The sequence below is a fragment of the Pongo abelii genome, chromosome 14, assembly GCF_028885655.2.
Source record: "Pongo abelii isolate AG06213 chromosome 14, NHGRI_mPonAbe1-v2.0_pri, whole genome shotgun sequence".
Classification (NCBI taxonomy): Eukaryota; Metazoa; Chordata; class Mammalia; order Primates; family Hominidae; genus Pongo; species Pongo abelii.
The window spans coordinates 72171231-72192099 of NC_071999.2; the positions used below are offsets into that span (position 1 = coordinate 72171231).

The 20869-nt window shown below is 36.1% G+C and overlaps 1 protein-coding gene and 1 long non-coding RNA gene across 4 annotated transcripts in view; one reads left to right on the plus strand and one right to left on the minus strand.

Annotated features, from left to right (window-relative positions):
• The window catches only part of PCDH9 (protocadherin 9), a 942795-nt gene that overhangs the window by 351191 nt on the left and 570735 nt on the right, over positions 1-20869 (minus strand). The gene's annotated exons all lie outside the window — the stretch shown is intronic.
• Positions 12616-16259, plus strand: LOC129049555 (uncharacterized). The gene is made up of 3 exons (XR_008512730.2): positions 12616-12971; positions 13882-14895; positions 15850-16259. It is a non-coding gene; the product is annotated as an uncharacterized LOC129049555 (long non-coding RNA).

Sequence of the window (20869 nt, forward strand, 5' to 3'; positions counted from 1 at the left end):
ACTGTTGGTGGGAATGTAAATTAGCACAATCACTATGGAGAACAGTTTGGAGGTCCCTCAGAAAAGTAAAAATAGAGCTACCATATGATCCAGCAATCCCTCTGCAAGGTATATACCCAAAAGAAAGAAAATCGCCGGGCACGGTGGTTCATGCCTATAATTCCAGCACTTTGGGAGGCCGAGGTGGTTGGATCATGAGGTCAAGAGATCCAGACCATCCTGGCTAACACACTGAAACCCCGTCTCTACTAAAAATACAAAAAAATTAGCTAGGCGTAGTGGCGGGCGCCTGTAGTCCCAGCTACTCGGGAGGCTGAGGCAGGAAAATGGCTTGAACCCGGGAGGCAGAGCTTGCAGTGAGCAGAGATCGTGCCACTGCACTCCAGCCTGGGTGACAAAGCGAGACTCCATCTCAAAATAAAAATAAAAAAAAAAGAAAGAAAATCAGTATGTCAAAGAGATATCTGCACTCCCATGTTTATTGCAGCACTATTCACAATCGCAAGGATCCAGGATCAACCTTAAGTGTCCATCAGCACACAATATGTGGTACATAGACACAATGGAGTATTATTCAGATAAAAAAGAATGAGATCCCATCACTTGCAACAACATGGATGGAACTGGAAGTTATTATGTTAAGTGAAATAAGCCAGGCACAGAAATACAAACTTCAAATATTCTCACTTATCTGTGGGAGCTAAAAATCAAAACAACAGAACTCATGGAGATAGAGAGTAGAAGAATGGTTACCAGGGGCTGGGAAGGGTAGTGGTGGGGGTGGAGACATGGGGATGGTTAATGGGTACAAAAATATAGTTAGAAAGGATTAATATAATCTAGTATTTCATAGCACAACAGGGAAACTACAGTCAACAATAATTTATTGTGTATTTTAGAATTACTATAAGTGTATAATTGGATCATTTGCAACACAAATAAAGGATAAACACTTGAGGTGAGGGATACCCAGTTATCCTGATGTGATTATTATGCATTGTATACCTGTATCAAAACCTTATGTACCCTATAAATATGTACACCCACTATGTACCCACAAAAATTAAAAATTAAAAATTAAATACTGAAAATTCATTTGAGTTGACATATAGAAAAAAGGACAAACAGATATACTTGTTTTTTGTTGTTGCTGTTTGTTTGTTTGTTTTGAGACAGAGTCTCTCACTGTCACCCAAGCTGGAGTGAGTGGCATGACGACCTCAGCTCACTGCAGCCTTTGACCTCTTGAGTTCAAGCAATCCTTCCACCTTAGCTTCCCAAGTAATTGGGACTATAGGGGTATGCCACCATGCCCAGGTAATATTTGTTTTTGTTTTTGTTCTTTTGTAGAGACGGGATTTTGCCATGTTGCCCAGGCTGGTCCCTAACTCCTGAGCTCAAGCAATCCACCCACCTTGGCCTACCAAAGTGCTAGGATTATAGGGGTGAGCCACCATACCCTGTGGCATTTTTTTAAAATAATTTAAAAATGATTCTGTAGAAGTGTTGATTGTCTCAAAAGATTTTTCCTGAAGGCCTTTCAACAAGTTGCATTTCTGCTCAGAATGTCTTCTTTTCTGGTAACTACAGAAGAAAAAAAAAATGGAAAAGAAAATAAAGAATCACAGCCTGAATTTCAACCATGAAAAACAGTAGTTAAGAGTGAGTGAGTACTGTGTGACAAATGGTAAAACTCTTTTTCTGATCATGGGTAAAATAAAATAAGGCCTAAAAGAGCTGTACAGAATAAGGACTAGAAAGGAGGAAAGTGCTTTCCAGCATTTCTTTATTCTCACATAGGAAAATATTTAAATATTAATAATTTTAAATAATAAAATTCTTAATGTTAAGGACTATTCAATGCAATGAAATGCTGAAATAAGGCAATTTTGGCTAGAATATTTTTCAATGTAATCTTTTTAATGTGCTTTTTCTTCATATAAAGTCAGTCCTTTAAAATATTTAGTTTAATTATAGTTTTAAAATTATAATGTATGAATTTAATGTAATCTGAGTATAAAATGATTTATCAAGGGAATATATATTTATAAAAAGTGTTAAGACAAATAAGGCTTAGCAATATTAAAATCCTAAAAATTATCATTGTACAAGTTATTTCTTAAGCATTTTGTCGATGAATAATTTGTTGCTATGGTAATTTGTAGGTATATTTTGACACAGCAAGAATGATGTTTTTTGCTTAAATCAAAAAACATCCTAAAATGTATTTACTCCTAATTGTGTTTAATTCCATATTACAGTGATTAATCAGACTGAATGTCTTTATTTTCTGCTGTTCTAACTACAAGAAATAATCTCTCCTGTTTTTATCCTATTATAAGGATCGTTACAAAAATGGAAAACAATTAACACAGAGTTCAATGCCTGAGTGCTATAGAGCTGAAGTAATTGCACTCAAGGTCTGCTAACTTTTTAATCAGGCATTTGGTTGCAAGCTGCTCGCAATTGATTCTAAGAGAACTAACACTATCTGAAGAAGAAAGCAGGTGTGCCAGAAAAGCAGACATGTTGGCAAAACAAATGAAATATTTTAAAAGGAAAAGCAAAAAAAAAAAAAAGAGCAAAATCAAAGCAAACTGCTTGTCAGCAGGCCATTTTCTTGGCTGAGCCTGTTACTGAACAAAGTCAGTATATGCACAAGCACTGTGGTGGAAGCCCCACTGACCTGCTACTACTTTCAAAGTGGAGCACTAAAGCTTAGCACTGAGGAGCCCTGTCCATCCCAACGTTAGTGAATTGAGTTAATTAACAGAGAAGGCTTGCAATTTCCATATTCAGTAGAGTTAAGACACCATCAGAGGTTTCTGGAATTACATTCTAATGAGAAAAGTTTCCTTTTCTTCTCATTCAGGTTATTCTTTGAAAACAAATTTGTTCTTTCATAAAGAAAAAAAAATCTGCAGTTTTCTTCTGAAAGCTGATTATTTCCTTTCTTTTTCTTTCTTTAATAAGTGTCATTCTCCAGCTGTGAAAGTGATGCCTTCTAGGCATGTTGCACACATTTAAAGGTACACATGTTGCTTAAGAGCACTGGGGGCCACGGGGATGGTGGGGGGAGGCAGTTAAAATGCCTTCTGCAGTTTCTTGAAAAAGGAGCCGCTAAGAGTTAATACTCCTGTGAAAGTGCTTCATATTCACTACAGAATATTCTGACAAGTAGGGGGATATTTATAAAATTCCAAGTTTGAAATTTTTTTATGATATGAGTTAGGTACACTGTTGATCTCTCTTTATACAGAAAGAGGAAACCAAATGAAAGATTTGGGTATTTACCTGGTGGATTCCAAGATGCTTGCTATTTCTTTCTTAAATCCCCAGAAGGAAATGAGAGCATTTGAACTTTTAAAAAGGAGTATAAAGCAGAAATAGCTCTTGCAGCAGAAGAGCAAGTCAGAGCAAGAGGAACAAGGAAAAGAAAACAACAGAAATGAGCTTCCTCAGACAAAAGCCTATGTACATTTTAATTACACCGATTTGCCTAGGCCACCAGGCAATCTATGTTAGAATTCATTAGCGTGGCTCAGGGTCCAGAAAAAGTTATATAGAGATCAGTGGATATAAAACATTATAACCAATTACACAAGTTCCTACTCCAGTTCCAGAAAAGTTATGGAAGTCTCAGCTCCTGTGTGTGCCATCACTTCAGCCTCCAGGAAGCTATCTCTTAGTCTCTCCTACTGTAAACATGTCTCCCTGAGTCACCACAGCATCTGTTGTTTCTAGGTGAAGGACTAATACAAATAAAAGGGAGGCACCTGGCATCTGGCCACCTGAGCACAAAGTCACTTAATCATGTAGGAGTCTTTTCATTGCTATGATCTCAAGCATTTCAGGAAGAATGCCAAATGGAGAACAAAGAGACTGTCAGGCAAAGAGCTCCTTGGTTGCCTGGATTACGTCACAAGCATAGTTTTTGCCAGATTAACATCTATGATTTTACTGACTCCAAATGTGACTTTAAACAAAAATTCTTATCCTCCGTGCAGTATTTTACAGCAATTGGAAATCCAGTATTGAAGCAATTCTTTGGAATCCGGCAGATCTGAATGATGGGTGTGAGTGCATGTGCATATGTGAATTATATTCTAAGAACTCATGGAAATAGATGTCATAATATCTCCTCCTGCCAATGGAGCAGGGAACAACATCCTACACTCCTGGGCATATTTGTGAGTGTAAAGCATCACCACTTACAAGGATTATCTGTTTATTATGATGTGCATTTTTAGCCTAATGCTTACTCTTTCAGAGCCTGCACATCAAAGAAATCTACAGTCCAGTCAGACCTCTGTGTTCCAGGGTTCTGCATCCTCAGATTCAACAGACTGAAGGTTGAAAATTCACAAAATGAAAATGCTTTTTAAAAAATGGCATTAAAGAGAAAAATACAGTATAACAACTATTTACATAGCATTTAAATTTTACTGGAGAAATCCAGAGATGATTTTTAAAATATGTGAGGATGTGCCTAGGTTATATGCAAGAACAATGCCATTTTCTATCAGGTACTTAAACATCTGAAGATTTTGGTATCTTCTGGGTTCCCAAAACCAATTCCCTGATTGTACTAGTAAAACCTTGCTTTTGTTAGATTTTGGTTGTTTGAATTTTTTTGTGTTGAGTGGAAATAATGAATACAATAATCAGAAACACTATTACTTTGAGATCTGTTTAATTTGTAAGTAATGCTCATATCTCTTCTAATTTCCCAAGTTGATATAAAAACACATTTATTTCAGCTTAAGAGATACCTTTAGCTTTTAAAGATTATTTATGTGTCTGTTCCAGTCTATTGCTTAAACTATAGAATAAACAATTCTTAAGGGTAATGTTTAGTCATGATCACTATTTGTTAATTTACTTTTTATTTTTATGTCCTTCCTCAAAACTTTCATAAATGTATATACATATAGCAATCAATTTTATCTTTTCTCTATAGCATTAACATGAGTTATCTTCGATTTAAAATGCCAAAATCATTATATTTTACAAACACAATTTAAACACTCATTTGTTTATTCACAATGTTTTCTTAAACATGTATCCATACATTCTAGGTTCAGGACATGCCACATAATCAATGTGCTAAGTAAGTATGATGTTGTAATTTAATTGTTAGAATTATTTTCTTAATGGTATATAAAATGATGATACTTTGTACTTTGCAATCTATGACTTTTCCTATCTGTTGAAATACTATGTTGATATCCAAGAGGAAGAAAAGATCAGAACGAACATTTTCAAAGCATTTATTGTTTTCTGGTGACTACATTAGGAGTTTTATATTTTATATCGTATTCATCAAATTATGACTTAAGAATTAGTGTCTTCTTTTTGCAAAGGATAAAATAGACTTCAAGACATATAAAAACTAGCCTACTCCAAATCATATTTTGTAAGTACAGTTGTCAGGATCAAATCCCTTGCTTATTTGCATATACTTTCTCCATTGCAAAAAACAAAACAATAAAACACAACAACAACAAAAAGAAAATCCTAAATTATCACAGATGATGAGAAAATTAATTGAAATTAAAGAAATGATAATAATAACAACACTATATTAAATGGCCAATGCAATGGAAAATCGAATACTCTTCCATTAGTTTATAAGCACCATGTAGACAAGGTCATGTTTGTTTCACTGTCAAATATATAAATGTATCCCTAGCCTTAGAACAGTGCTCAATAAGTATTAACTAAATCATAGAATTTGTCTCAAAGGCTTATTTTGTGCATGCACTAGTCATCCAAAAAGAGGTAAAACACCATTAGTTTCATCAGACTTGATAATAAGTTTCACTACATTTTACGTCCTTGGGGAGGACCAGTGCTCCAAGTCAGAATGACTTACGGAAAAACAACTGCTAAAATAGGCCTTGGAACATTTGAAACCAGATACAGTTTAATGTGGTTTATCCCTCCACTTAAGTTATGTTTGTGTGTGTGTGTGTTTGGTAGAACAAGCAAAGAAGAGGTTTGCTTAATCTTTCGCAGGTTTTAATTTTCTTCTCCAGTTTTACGGCACATGACTCCTGCTGCATCTTCCCTGAAAGACTTTTTAAACATTTTTTTTTTCTGTTACTGCTTCTGCCTGCTCAGCCTCCTTCCCCGATCTCTTAATTCTCTATATCTTCTGTTCTCAACTTAACTCCACCCATTAAATCATCAAAAAAGCTGATGTGGGGTGTGTGCCTGTGTGTGTGTGTTTAGCTTATTTTTAGCTAGGACTAGTGCATGTACAAGTGGCCAAAACTAGTGAAATATAACAAGTAACAGCAGAGTCAAGGATGACACTATTTAAGGTGCCATTGCTTTGCATGGCACTGAAATAAGCTTATTAACTGCTGGCAAATTCTAAGCTACACCACCTGAAAGTGGTAAAGATTTAAGTCTTTCCAATGTTTGGAGCGAAATGAATGCCTAAAATCTTTCTCTTTTTCTCCCTAGCTTTTCTCTGAGTTGAAAGTGATAACACACCACCACACAGTCAAGTGAATCATAACCTGCTGGGGCTTGAGGTATGGAAGATGAACAGTGGAGGAAAGGTATCTTCTAGCCTGGTGAAATGCCGTGGAAATGTGAGGCCATTTATTTTTTCTAAATGCCCCAGCAACAGCTCTCATTCACCTGCAGAAGCAAGAGCTGTTCTGACTACTCGCATTATGTGGTGAGATCTTTATTTCTTCACCATTTTTTTACTATGAGTTTCCTTTTTTGTCATCGTTGACCTTATAATGAATCACTGCACTGTCTGAGTAATAAGGCTGCAGTAGATAAGGTCCCCTGAGAATATGAAGGAAGAAGTATGTTCAGCAACTGATTACTGACTTATCCACCTGATTATAGTGACCAATCTACTCATATATCCGATTTCAAATGCCCAACACAATGTTAATAATCTTATTAAAACTTCTTTGCAGTAAAAATCAAACTTCTTTGGTTGATGTTTTTTCTTTAATTTTTAAATTCTAAGTAGAGCAGTAGTTTTAAGATTGCACAATACAAATATTTTAGTGATGCTTCTGGAAATCTATCTAGCAACTTGTTATTTACAATATACTATTAGTAGTACATTATAAATAACTGAAATCTAAAACATAATTCATAAGGAATACAGAAAGAAAATAGAAGGGAGGATATCAGTTTAAATATCATAATTTAACAATTTGATACTTGGAAAAAAAATAGTTAAAATAACCAATCCCATTTTATTTTCTTTTTACATTTTATTTTCTTTTTAAGAATTTTGATTTGCTTCCGGAAATATTTTATATTTGAGTGATGCTCTGGAAATCCATCTAGCAACTTGTTATTTACAATATGCTATTAGTAGTACATTATAAATATCTGAAATCTAAAACATAATTCATAAGGAATGCAGAAAGAAAATAGAAGGGAAGATACCAGTTTAAATATAATAATTTAACAATTTGATATTTGGAAAAAAAATAGTTAAAATAACCAATCCCATTTTATTTTCTTTTTACATTTTATTTTCTTTTTAAGAATTTTGATTTGGTGACATGCTGGTTTAGCAATAGCCATAATTACACTGCCATTTCCTGTTTCTTTTATTAACTAAGAATTTCAAGATGAAGAACCTTATTTCTTATAGAAAGTTAGCTGAGCATTTTCCTTTCCCTTGCTGGAACTGAAGAATTGAGATAACTCAGAAACCTGACACTTCGATATGAGTTCTAGTGCTAGGAGGATGAGTGTCCTTCACTTTGATCTTTGCTAACTTTAAGTGACACTTCTCATTACCCCTCACCAGCTCTTCCCCAAAGCATCCTGCCTTTTCACAAGCTGTGAATGAGAACTCTGACTGGCATTACCAATATTGTTTGCTGAGTAATAGTTTGTTTTCAATGTGCGGCTTCAGGATCATTTACTAATTAAAATTGCTTTACCACTGAGAGGTCTCCTGAGATATGCCCTTCTTTATCTGGATTATACTATGAAGTCATAGTTGAATCAATCCTTAGACCATAATTTTCTGCTAATCCAAATGAAAAGTTGGAAATAATAAATTGATAAAATTCACACAATTTTATTGGCACACATGTACATTAGGTTTATCATAAATCAAATAAACACAAACACAGATACCCAATCTGACACAGGAAGACAAAGCTTAAATGTAGAGCAATGGAACTACATGACTAACTTTTAAATATACTACTGATAAAGGGGGAAGAGTGAACTTTAAAGAAACTGCATTTTCTTGTCAATTTGTATTTATAATCAAAAAGTTCTGGAGTTATAATATAATAATAAGCCTTTGGGCCTTAACTAACACATCCATGCTTTACAAAATCATCACTCAAGTAAACCAATAAAATAACTTAGGCCGACTTTCCCACAGGTTAATATTGTGACATGCTCAGGTTCTCAGTGTTACATTTGTTTAAAGCTGTGGTATGATGAAAAATTATCCTTTGTGAGTGTGTGTGTGTGTGTGTGTGTGTCTGTGTGTGTGGAAGTAAGGATAAGAAAGCCTCAATAACTTTGATTGCTTCAGTGTAGCTAGCAACATTGAAACAAATATCAAGTATATCAAAGATAAGAACCTAAGGAATGTCACATAAGGCCGGGTGTGGTGGTTCACTCCTGTAATCCTGTGGAAGGCCGAGGCGGGTGGATCACCTAAGGTTGGGAGTTCGAGACCAGGCTGAGCAACATGGAGAAACCCCGTCTCTAATAAAAATACAAAATTAGCCCACCGCGGTGGTGCATGCCTGTAATCCCAGCTACTTGGGAGGCTGAGGCAGGAGACTTGCTTGAACTTGGGAGGCAGAGGTTGCCGTGAGCTGAGACTGCGCCATTGCACCCCAGCTTGGGCAACAAGAGTGAAACTCCGTCTCAAAAAAAAAAAAAAAGAATGTCACACAAATGATTCAAAATCAATAAGGAAAAGAAGACTTAAATATCCAACAACTAAACAATTCTTCTGATTTATATTAATTGTCTAATACATTGAATATCCAGTATCCAACATAAGGACTAGCATAGGGCAGACTGTCATACAAATTTGAAGAGCTATGTGGGGAAAGAATGGATGGGCGAATGAAGAAACAATGGGTGACATAAGGAGTTGGTGGTGTAGGGTTCTGGTCTGTTCTATTCATAGTTAATAACTCCCGTTCAAGGGCAAATAAGAGAAGACAAGAAAGTAAGGCCTAAATATTTCAATTTTAGAACATGGTATGTTATAAGAGAATTAGTAAGTAAAACTATAAGAAAGTGAATGAGTAGATAAGACATAACTATTTTTGAATTGAAACACTTCTATCATAGATTTCCAGTGGCCTGTATTATTTTCTATAAGTATACAATATCAAAAGTTCCCTTATAGATTTAAAAAGAAATAACAGTGTATGTATGATGCTAAATGACACAACTAAATATCAATTGTTTTACTTCTTTTTCCCAATTAACTGTATGGAAAAACAGTCTCTATAGGAGAATCTTAACACTACAGCCTAAATGATGTGAAGGGAGATAAACAAAAATACAAGTAAATTGTCATGTTCCCGTTTAGGTTGTGGACTTAATGATACTGGCTTATGATAGTTCACAAGTGTTTTTGGGAAGATTTCTCATTTATTCCATTTATGAGATTGATGTCCTGGATACTTAACATAAAAAAAGTATATTTATCCAAAGCAAAATAAAATAAGTCCCTATCACCAGTAATATTTATTGTGTAGCTTAAATGCAGCAGGATTCTTCCAAATATGAAGGCAAAAAAATCTGGGCAGAACCTGACAGCATAAGAGAAAAATGCTGCTGAATTAGCACTTTCCAAGAAGGCCTTAGAGAGTAGACATATATTATCTTTGGAGTCAATGATAAAAAGAGATTTGAGACGTAAACGTGAGGGTTTTCATGACTATGCAATAAATACTTTTTCTAACACAGAAAAGTGACTTATGTTCTAAAATATTGCTAATTATATCTTCAAACCGATGGGTGTCTATGTGTGTTTATCTGCATATACCTTGACACTAACGACTTGTAAATTACTACTGTATCTCCTGACACGTGAACTAGACGCATGGAGAGATTCTCGATACAAAAATTAGTTAATCTTTATAAAAATCCAAATATCCTAAGTCTCTTTCAAACATAAGATTCACTCAGATTTACTCTGTAATTCATAATTTCCTCCTGTGAATTAGAGATATGTACATGCCTTGAAGGTTCCATGGAGCCCTTTTCAGATAGAGCCTGATCTAAAATGAGGCATATGTTAAATCTTCTTACACAAGGCCAGGCTCTCATCTTCCTCTGCACCCCACAGTGCTCATTCAAGTGAAGAGTCATCTTTGAAGGCAATTGTAGCTTCTTGCTTGGCTGAGCATCATGGAGCTTGGAGCAAGATAAAAAAGGAACTACAGACTTTCAACTAGAATTCTGCTAGCAGGACACACTGAAACCAGCCAGCAAGACCACTGTGGGATAAGTTTCCTATCTCTTTTGCCACACACAAATTGTGATATATACTAATTGGCCTACAGTAATTTCCATCAAACAAATAAGAAAAGTATTTCCAATCTATCCAAGATTTATTTTATTAAAATTCTCTTCTGAAAAATTTGCCAGCCTACTTACATAATTATGCTATTTACAGTCTGCATAATTTTATCTGTCTTCGATATGTACAAATAAGACATTCACTTTATTAGTTTTCCTTAAAATAGCTTATAGCAATGTCATCAGGTTAGGAGAGCATTAATAGCAGTTTGTTATGACTTCCAGGAAAGCTGGAGGTTGAACATGGACACTTTTGTATCATAATCAGCAATTTTCACATCCCTTCCCAAACAGCAATGGGCTTTTTTTTTTAAAACAAAGATTCAGAGGCCTCACTCAATGCTACTAAACATGAATAAGAATTAAGGAATTGTTCACATGATTCAGGTACATAATCAGGTTTAGGAAGCACTGTAGTAGACAACAGTATGACTCCTAGAAACTTATATGAATTCAGGAAAGAATTCATGTTTAAAGTTTATTTTCCAAAAAAAGGAAAATGTGACTTATTTCTCCTTTAAACTATGATATATATTCTCCATGGACAATAAAATCCTTAAAGAGACAGGCATAGTGTAAACATTTTTAGCCTGTATGTGTCCACTCTATGCACTGTCTCCCCTACCCATCATTTCCTCTATATTCTCAATTTTACCTTTTGTTTAGGCACTTACACCCTCTTACCTGGAATGTTCCTAAGGCTTCATCCCATCCCTACATCCCATGCTACCCTACCCCCAGTCTCCCTTCACTGCAACTTAAAAAATAACCTTCCTAAGTCATAGATAAAACAGACCCTGTCCTGCTAGTCCCTACATAATAAAATGCAGTCTACTTACACAAGCTTTGTAGCCCCCAATGGAAAAACCCAGCTTAACAGTCAACACTGTTTTTCTATTAATTTCCTATACCAATAATATCCTTTTGCCAAAATAGAAGGCTAAGGACTTTTTCTTTCTTTCTTTTCTCTCTCTCTTTTTTTTTTGAGATGGAATTTTGCTCTTGTTGCCCAGGCTGGAGGGTAATGGTGAGACCTCAGCTCACTACAACCTCCACCTCCCAGGTTCAAGCAATTCTCCTGCCTCAGCCTCTCAAGTAGCTGGGTGCCCGCCACCATGCCCATATAATTTTTGTATTTTTAGTAGAGACAGGGTCTCACCATGTTGGCCAGTCTGGTCTTGAACTCCTGACCTCAGGTGATCCACCCGCCTCGGCCTTCCAAAGTGCTGGGATTACACGTGTGAGCCACTGCGCCCGACGAGAAAGCTAAGGACTTTTCTAATGACATTCCATATTTAACCAATCCTATGCATTTTCCCTTACTGTTTTCTTACCCTGTTTGGTACACATATTTCCCAACTTTCTGCCCAAATCCTGGTAGTTCATTAAGGGCCATATCAAATTCTGCCTGGAACAGGAAGACTTCCTTGATGCCTCCAATATACATTGTTTCTGTGACTTATTAACTTGCTTTGCTTTGCCTGTGTTGTTATTTTGTAATATACCTCTGGGGCACATGATGTAGTCTATTTTTTAATGTGGTCATCTTATGTTCTGTGCTGTCCTCTGCACATGCTTTCCAATTGTATGAGCTCAATATAATTTTTAAATTTAATTATTGAGATTTTTTTAGACTAACATTTTCATCCTTCCCGGAAGAGTAAATACATCCTGGAAAGACTGGTTTACTTACGGTTTTGAGAGATACTAGATTAGGGTAGGAAATTACTCTCCACTAAGGGTAAGTAATGAAATGATTTTCCAAAACCATCCACTAAAGAGGGACATAGACAAAATTCAAATAGCCTCAAATAATCAAGCCAAAGATTTCTTCTTCAGGCCCATTTTTGAGACTTTGGGTGAAACTCAGGAGGATACAGCTGAATTAGAGGCCTGAAGCAAGTGAACAGATAGTGTTGCAAATGAATCCGAGGCTAAGAACTGAGCATGCCACTGTGTGTGAGTGCAGGAGCCGTGACCAGAAGCCAGGCTTAGTCAAAAACCAAGGACCGGTAGCCATGGCAACAGGGGCACATCCAGAAGTCAGAGCTGGAAAACAGAGCAGGTCAAACGTGGAGCAGGCTTTTGGCTGGAGTAGAGAGGTGATGCCAGAAGACCAGACTAGGTGGAGGCCCTGGGACACTCCATGGTGCACAGGCAGCAAGGGAAGTCCTGGTGCCCAGGCCAGATGGCATTCTGCTGGATGTCTGGTCGCGGTTCCAGCTGGCTCAAGGTACCATTCATTCCTCATGCCACAGATTCCTCTACCTGTCTTCTGGTGTTCTGTTTTGTTTTTTTTTCTTTTTTTTCCTCCATATTTCAGATGATCTCAAAGCAGCCTCATGAAACTATTTTGCCAGAAGCTCTGTAAGGTGACCCCACTTGTAGAAATGCCAGAAGTAAGTTAAAAGGTAGGTTTTTCTCTTTACCTAGAAGGAGACAATAAATCTTTCTGTACCCTAACAAAACAGTCCAAGAATTTTGTCTCACTATCCTGGGCAATTCCAGAATGAGTTTCCAGAAAAATTGTTCTACAATATGTCAGAAATACTGTATTGTTATTAATACTGATTCAAAATAGACTAAATAGACTACTGTGAGAATCAGAGATCTTCGCATTCCACTAATTACTTCCTTATAATGACTTATTGATATGGCTTTGACTTGCTATATTTGAGGTATGAGGCAAAAAGATTTGAATATATGAAATATATTAACAGTTATATTTGTCTTACCAATTCTCTGAAGTAGGTTATTTTTATCACCCTCCTCCTCTTTTATATTTAAGAAAAATAAAACCTAGATACACTTGTGGACCAAATAAATGTGGAGTTAAGATATAAAGAAGGAATCTGTAATGGTAGCCTTAGGTTTGAAATAGAAATAATTTTTTAGGGACATCAAATTTTAGAACTTGTAGGGTCATTGTCAGCACATTTAATCTAAAAATATGAACAGAGTATGTTGAGAAAAGAAAGGGAAAGAAAAAAATCTGGTAAAATGGATCTAACAGTGGATACAAAATGGCTGTGCCTGATAGTCCCTGGTTTGAGGATTGTGGGAAAAGGAAGGGAAGAAAAGGCTGGAAGGAGAGCGGGATGGAGAGAAAGGAAGTTGATTGAGAATGTGTCATCCCTGTGAAAGCTCTTTCCAGTCACAAATATGGTGGTTTACTATTCATGAGAGTCTCGTTATTTCTAAACATTTGGATATTTTATAAAACATCCATAGTAATGGAAATATAAATGTGCTGAAATAAAATTTTACAGAATGGATGTTTACACAATCTTAAAATTTTATTTCCTTATTTTTTTCTCTCAGTGCCTTTTGAGAACCTATTGAAATCCCTCCAGCAAAATGCAAATGAGCACAGAAACCTGCAAGTACTGTACCTAGGCCCATGGACCTAGTGGAGCTGATGGATCATAGGTTAAGAGCTCCAAATTTATCGTGTTTTATTACTTAGTAGCTTTTATAACTCCTTTTGAATTATGAAATCATTCTAGGCTCTGTCTACACATAAAAATGGGCATATTTGAACTCGACCTTTTTGCCATAGGGGACCGCCACCATTTTACTCCCCTAAATACGTAATTTATTCCTGACATCTAAAATACACATCTAGTATTATGCACAGTATTGTGTTATATGTTATTATACCTTGCCAATATAATTTGAAGGTAACCTATACTTAGCTTCACAACTAAATCAATCTTAATAAGTATTTGTCTAAATAATATTAACTAAGTAGTGGGGAAAAAACCTGCAAATGTGTTCATGAAGCATAGATTTAAATAACTGTAATTTAAGCTTGTTCTAAAGATTTATGACCAATAGCAAATAAAAAGAATTATGTATTTCTTTGTACATCTAATTTTACAGTGGAATAAACATAATGAATAAAATCCACTGAATGATTTGAAACAATATGAGCTTCGGGAGCTTGGGAATTAAATTACTTATTTGTTTCTCTGTCTCTGTAGATTCTACAGTTTTAATTCCTAGTGGCTTGAGTAAGGCAGATTCATGTGATCATTTTTCTGTCTCTTCATTTAGGACAGTTTGAAAATGTGAGTGACAAGTATATAACCAAAACATTGGCAAACCTTTCTTATAAAGGCATGACATTTTTAGTAGCATACATGATTTTTGTCAACAAAATTCATATTCAGTCACTTTTCTTCTGAGAGTTTTTCCAACCTTTCTTTGTCATTCATCTCTCCGACTCTTTAGGAGCCCAAATGCCACAAGATTTTATTTTGCTCATCAATGCCACATCTTTGATGGCACCTAAAAACTGCTCTCCACTGAAGGACCCTGAATCCTGAAATCCCGGTAATTCCTTCATTAGTGTCATCCAAACTCCATTCATAAGTGAATTCACTTGTTCTTCATTCATTCACTCAAAAACTAAGTAATCTAAATAGCCCCCTTGTTTGATTTAAGCAATTCGTAGTGAGATGTGAAAATCTTGGTGAAATACAGATGGTAATATGCGGTGGTGACGGAGAGAGCCCTCTAAAAATTTCCAGAGAATCTGGCTTTCATCAGTGAAAATTTGGGGAGCAACTTATTGAAAATCATTCCTTCTCTGAAGAATCTCTCTCTCACTTCTTTGCAAAGATATATGTTGAAGGTTTAGTATGCATACGTCAGTTCATTATAATGCAGAGGTATTTGTATTGTTAGCCCCAATTATTTTTAAATCTAGAGTCTTTAACAAGTTTTACTCTTTCATAGTAGTATTATGGTCTCAGGTTTGTTTTTAATAATTTCTACGCCACTGCTTTAGAATAACTAATTTGATAGACATGGAATTTTCATCCTCTCTAGGAAAATATTGCACCTAAATATGAGATTTATTTAATCTCATGTTGCATTTGGCTTTAAATTTTACTTGACCTCATTAAATCTATTTTAATTGTTTCACATCTTCCTGTAAGCAAATGGAATGTCTACATGTGCCCTTGTGCGTCTAAGGCTACATCATGAATTTTGTTTCCAGCATTTCACCTAGAGAGATAAAATTTAGTTCCTAATTGGTCTGAGACACAAAGAACAAAAATGTAAAGCTAACGCTGCCTATCTCTTAATTTCTATTTTGTTCTTTAAAAAATGTCTCATAGTAACTTTTCAACCTCAGCAAACAAGTATGAAAACTCAGGTTGTTTTCACTCTGAAAATGAACCAGTTTCCAGCCATTGTGTTTTATGTCGGAATTGTCTAACTTAAATTGCATGTCCTTGGGGCAGAGAGCAGTCTTCTATCTTTTTTTTGTTGTTTTAACAGAGCCAAGTATTCTGTCACTGTTCTACAAAACAATAAATAATGAAGTAAATTGAAGATGTGTGAATTGTGCCAGCTTGACAGAAAATAGAGCCGATGTTCTCAGAGATGTTACAGCAGTATTTCCTAATGAGCAGCTGGAGCCTCTCCCTAGCATCTCAGAAAACCAAACGGGAATGCAGGATAAGAAAGTGGAAGTAAAGACAAAAGGGAATATTTATTTGGGATTAACTTGTAGTTACTTGAGCTGATACACCTATACTAAAGGAACAAAGGAAATGATGGATCTTTTAACCGTCAGGCTTATTGTATAAACATCATTCTCTTTCATTCCATGTTGGGAAAAACAAACCTTTTCCTCAAATTTTACTTTGTATATAAAATGTGTTAATAAAACTAAATGTATTTTAACAAATGTGTTTTAATAAAAACTAATGTATTTAATAAAACTAAAAATAAATGATCATATTTGTTCAAAAGTTCTTACTTGTTTTTTTAATAAACGAGGCATAAAGAGCTTTGTGCACTTCAGTCTCCACCAAAAGGTACCTCTAAAAGAGGACTTCCTTGAACACCATATATAAACTAACTCTGATCCTCTAGCTCCTCCCCAAAGTCACTCTTCCTCTATTCCGTGTTATTTTCCTTATCAAATTCACCACATCTGAAATTATGCATTCAGTTTTTTTTAAAAAAAATTATATCACATTATGAGCATATGCATTTCTGTGACGGAAATGTCTCTGTATTGTTTTGCTAGCACCTAATAGAATTCTGCAACATAATAGGTTTCAGTCAATATTTGCAGAAAAGTAAAAGACATGGAGCTTTAAAATAACCTAAGTGGTCTCAGTAATCAGTACTTTGGTAACCCTAATAGAATGTCAGTAATATCATAATATCAATGAGATATCCCTAATAGAAAATATGGCATAGAGTAAGTATTTAGTCAATATATGATGAAAGAACAAAAGAATTGAGAATTGAGATAAAAGCTGTATGAACATCATCATCTTAATTATAAATTTTGATCCTAAAATTTAAGGAGGCATCTTTTGAAATACAGAAACTTATCCAACTTGGTGGCATGCAGTTTTTAAAAAGTATGTATATCTATATATTTATACCTTACAGCAGATGATTGGTACTCAGTTAAATGAGAAGAGGAAGGGAAGTGTAAGGAAAGATGAAAATTGTAGAACACTAACTAAAACAGAAAAGCATATTCTACCTAGTTTTGCCTGTTTTCATACATTCACAGGTACTGATGACACATTTGGAAAAAATTTCACATCATGTATTTTTATGATGTCCATATGTTATGGATTGAATTGTGTTCCCCCAGTCCTAAGCCCCAGTATCTGTGAAATGTGAACTTAGTTGGAAATAGGGACTTTGGAGATGATTAAGTAAAGATGAGATCATTAGGGTAGGCCCTTATCTAAAATGACTGTGTTCTTATAAAAAAAAAAAAAAAAAAAAAGGAAGTTGGGTGGGTGATATGGTTTGGCTTTGTGCTTACCCAAATCTCACTTTGAATTGTAGCTCCACATGTCATGGGAGGGACCTGTTGGGAGGTAATTGAATCATGGGGTGTGTTTTTCCCATTCTGTTCTCATGATAGTGAATAAGTCTCAAGAGATTTGATGGTTTTATAAAGGGCAGTTCCCCTGTACACGCTCTCTTGCCAGCTGCCATGTAAAATGTGACTTTGCTCCTCCTTCGCCTTCTGCCATGATGGTGAGGCTCCCCAGCCATGTGGAACTGTGAGTCCATTAAACCTCTTTTTCTTTATAAATTATCCAGTCTTCAGTATTTCTTCATAGCAGTATGAAAATGGAATAATACAGTAAATTGGTAGAGTGGGGTACTGCTATGAGGATACCTGAAATGTGGAAGCGACATTGGAACTGGGTAACAGGCAGAGGTTGGAACAGTTTGGAAATATCAGAAGAAGACAGGAAAATGTGGGAAAGTTTGGAACTTCCTAGTGACTTGGAGGGCTCAGAAGAAAGGAAGATGTAGAAAAGTTTGGAACTTCCTAGAGACTTGTTGAATGGCTTTGACCAAAATGCTGACAGTGATACAGATAATGAAGTCCAGGCTGAGGTGGTCTCAGATGGAGATGAGGAACTTGTTGGGAACTGGAATAAAAGTGACTCTTGCTACATTTTAGCAAAGAGACTGGTGGCATTTTGCCCCTGCCCTAGAAATCTGTGGAACTTTGAACTTGAGGAGTTGATTTAGGGTATCTGGCAGAAGAAATTTCTAAGCAGTAAAGCATTCAAGATGTGACTTGGGTGCTCTTAAAAGCATTTAGTTTTATGTACTCAAAAATATATGGAACTTTGGATTTGAACTTATGTTTAAAAGAGAAGCAGAGCATAAAAGTTTGGAAAATTCGCAGCCTGACAATGCAATAGAAAAGAAAAAAACATTTTCTGAGCAGAAATTCAAGCTGGCTGCAGAAATTTACATAAATAATGAGGAGCCAAATGTTAATCACCAAAACAATGGGAAAAATATTTCCAGGGCATGTCAGAGGTCTTCACAGCAGCCCTTCCCATCATAGGCCTGGAGGCATGGGAGGAAAAAAATGGTTTCATGAGCTGGGTCCAAGGTCTTGCTGCTTGTGCAGTCTTGGGACTTGATGCCCTTTGTCCCAGCCATGGCTAAAAGAGGTCAACATACAGCTCAGCCTGTTGCTTCAGAGGGTGCAAGCCCCAAACTGTGAGGAAACTATTAAACTTGTTCTGTATTCTGGAATTACATAGCCTACAGACAAAACTTCCATTTGTAGTTTTCTTTCTACGTATTGTAAAATTGAAATAAGAACTTTTCACTATATGGGAGGTCCATCAAAGCAATGCTTACATGTGGCATTGGGCCTGTGGGTACACCGAAATCAAAAATTGAGGTTTGGGAATCTCCATCTAGACTTCAGAGGATGTATGGAAATGCCTTGATGGCCAGGCAAAGGTGTGCTGTGGGGAAGAGGCCTCATGGAGAACCTCTGCTAGGGCAGTGCAGGAGGGAAATGTGGGGTGGGAGCCCCCATACAGAGTCCCCACTGGGGCACTGTCTAATGGACCTGTGAGAAAGAGCCACCATCCTCCAGACCCCAGAATGGTAGATACACTGAAAGCTTGCACCATGTGCCTGGAAAAGCTGCACACACTCAACATCAGCCTGTGAAAGCAGTTGGGAAAGGAGCTGTACTCTGCAAAGCCACAGGGGCAGAGCTGCCCAAGACCATGGGAACCCACCTCTTGCATCAGCATGACCTGGATGTGAGACATGCAGTCAAAGGAGATCATTTTGGAGCCTTTAGATTTGACTGTCCTGCTGGATTTTGGATTTGCCTGGGTCCTGTATCCCCTTCATTTTGGCCAATCTCTCCCATTTGGAACAGGTGTATTTACCCAATGCCTGTATTCTCATTGTGTCTAGGAAGTATTACTAACTTTCTTTGATTTTACAAGCTCATAGGTAGAAAGGACTTGGCTTGTCTCAAATTAAGACTTTGGACTGTGGACTTTTGAGTTAATGCTGAAATGAGTTAAGACTTTGGGGGGCTGTTGGGAAGGCATGATTGCTTTTGAAATGTAAGGACATGAGATTTGGAAGGGGCCAGGGAAAAATGATATGGTTCTGCTGAGTCTCCACCCAAATCTCATCTTGAATTGTAGCTCTCATAATCCCCACGTATCGTGGGAGGGACCTGGTGGAAGGTAATTGAATCATGGGGGTGGGTTTTCCCATGCTGTTCTTGTGATAGTGAATAAGTCTCATGAAAACTGATGGCTTTATAAAGGGCAGTTCCCCTACACATGCTCTCTTGCTTGCTGCCACATAAGACACGCCTTTGCTCCTCCTTCGCTCCTCCTTCACCTTCTTCCATGATTGTGAGGCTTCCCCAGCCATATGGAATTGTGAGTTCAGTAAACCTCTTTTTCTTTATAAGTTACCCAGTCTTGGATATTTCTTCATAGCAGTATGAAAATGTACTAATACATTGGGACACAGAGACAGACATAGAGATATGCACAGAAGGAAGATGATATGAGTGCACAGAAAGAATGCTATCTACAAGCCAGGGAATGTCTAAGGCTACCAGAAGCTGGCACAGAGGCAAGGAACAGATTCTACCTCAAAGACCTCAGAAGGCAGAAACTCTGTGGACACATTGATTTCTGACGGGTAGCCTCCAGAACTATGAAACAATACATTTTTATTGCTTAAGATGCCCAAACTTCGTACTTTGTTATGGTACTTCTGGCAAAGAAACACACCATTCATTCTCAATTTCAATGACTGAAGTCATTACATAGGCCCAATATCTAGATATTGGCACAATTAAGTGACTTATTACATTCCACAGCATTTGTTTAAGTAATTAACATTATTTAATAACATTTAATTCAATTATCCAGTTAAATAATTATATGGTTGCAATTCATTTGTCCTCCTTGTATCATTCAGTCTCTTGCTACAAAATTAGTTTATGATATCATTCTATTACCACCAACACATTTAGGAAACTATAATAGGGCCTAAAGTTTGCAAATATTATAACTTTATCCACAGATTATATAAAATTTAATATTAATACATTTATTCACATGAAGTGGGGAGTTAACATAATTTTTGAATCTCCTTCAAATATCAGATAACAGATTTTTCTCACCATCAAACTAGATATTTAATAAAGATAATACAGATAATATAACATTTTAAAAATCAATGGAGTTAATTTTATCAGTGACTTACCAATCTGTCCTTGTATTCATAAGTGAATATTTTAAATAAACATTGTCTGATTAAAGTATGAAAGGTATTATCACTGTTATTTTGCTTTAAGCTTAAAAACACATTTGTTTTGACTCTTCATAGTATAAACTGAAAAGAACAATTTATATTGATAGCATTTATGCACATAGAAATAATTTCCACTTTATACTGTATTGTGTTAAAAAAATTGACTTTACATGAAAAACAAATAGGAGACTTTAAAACTACTGTA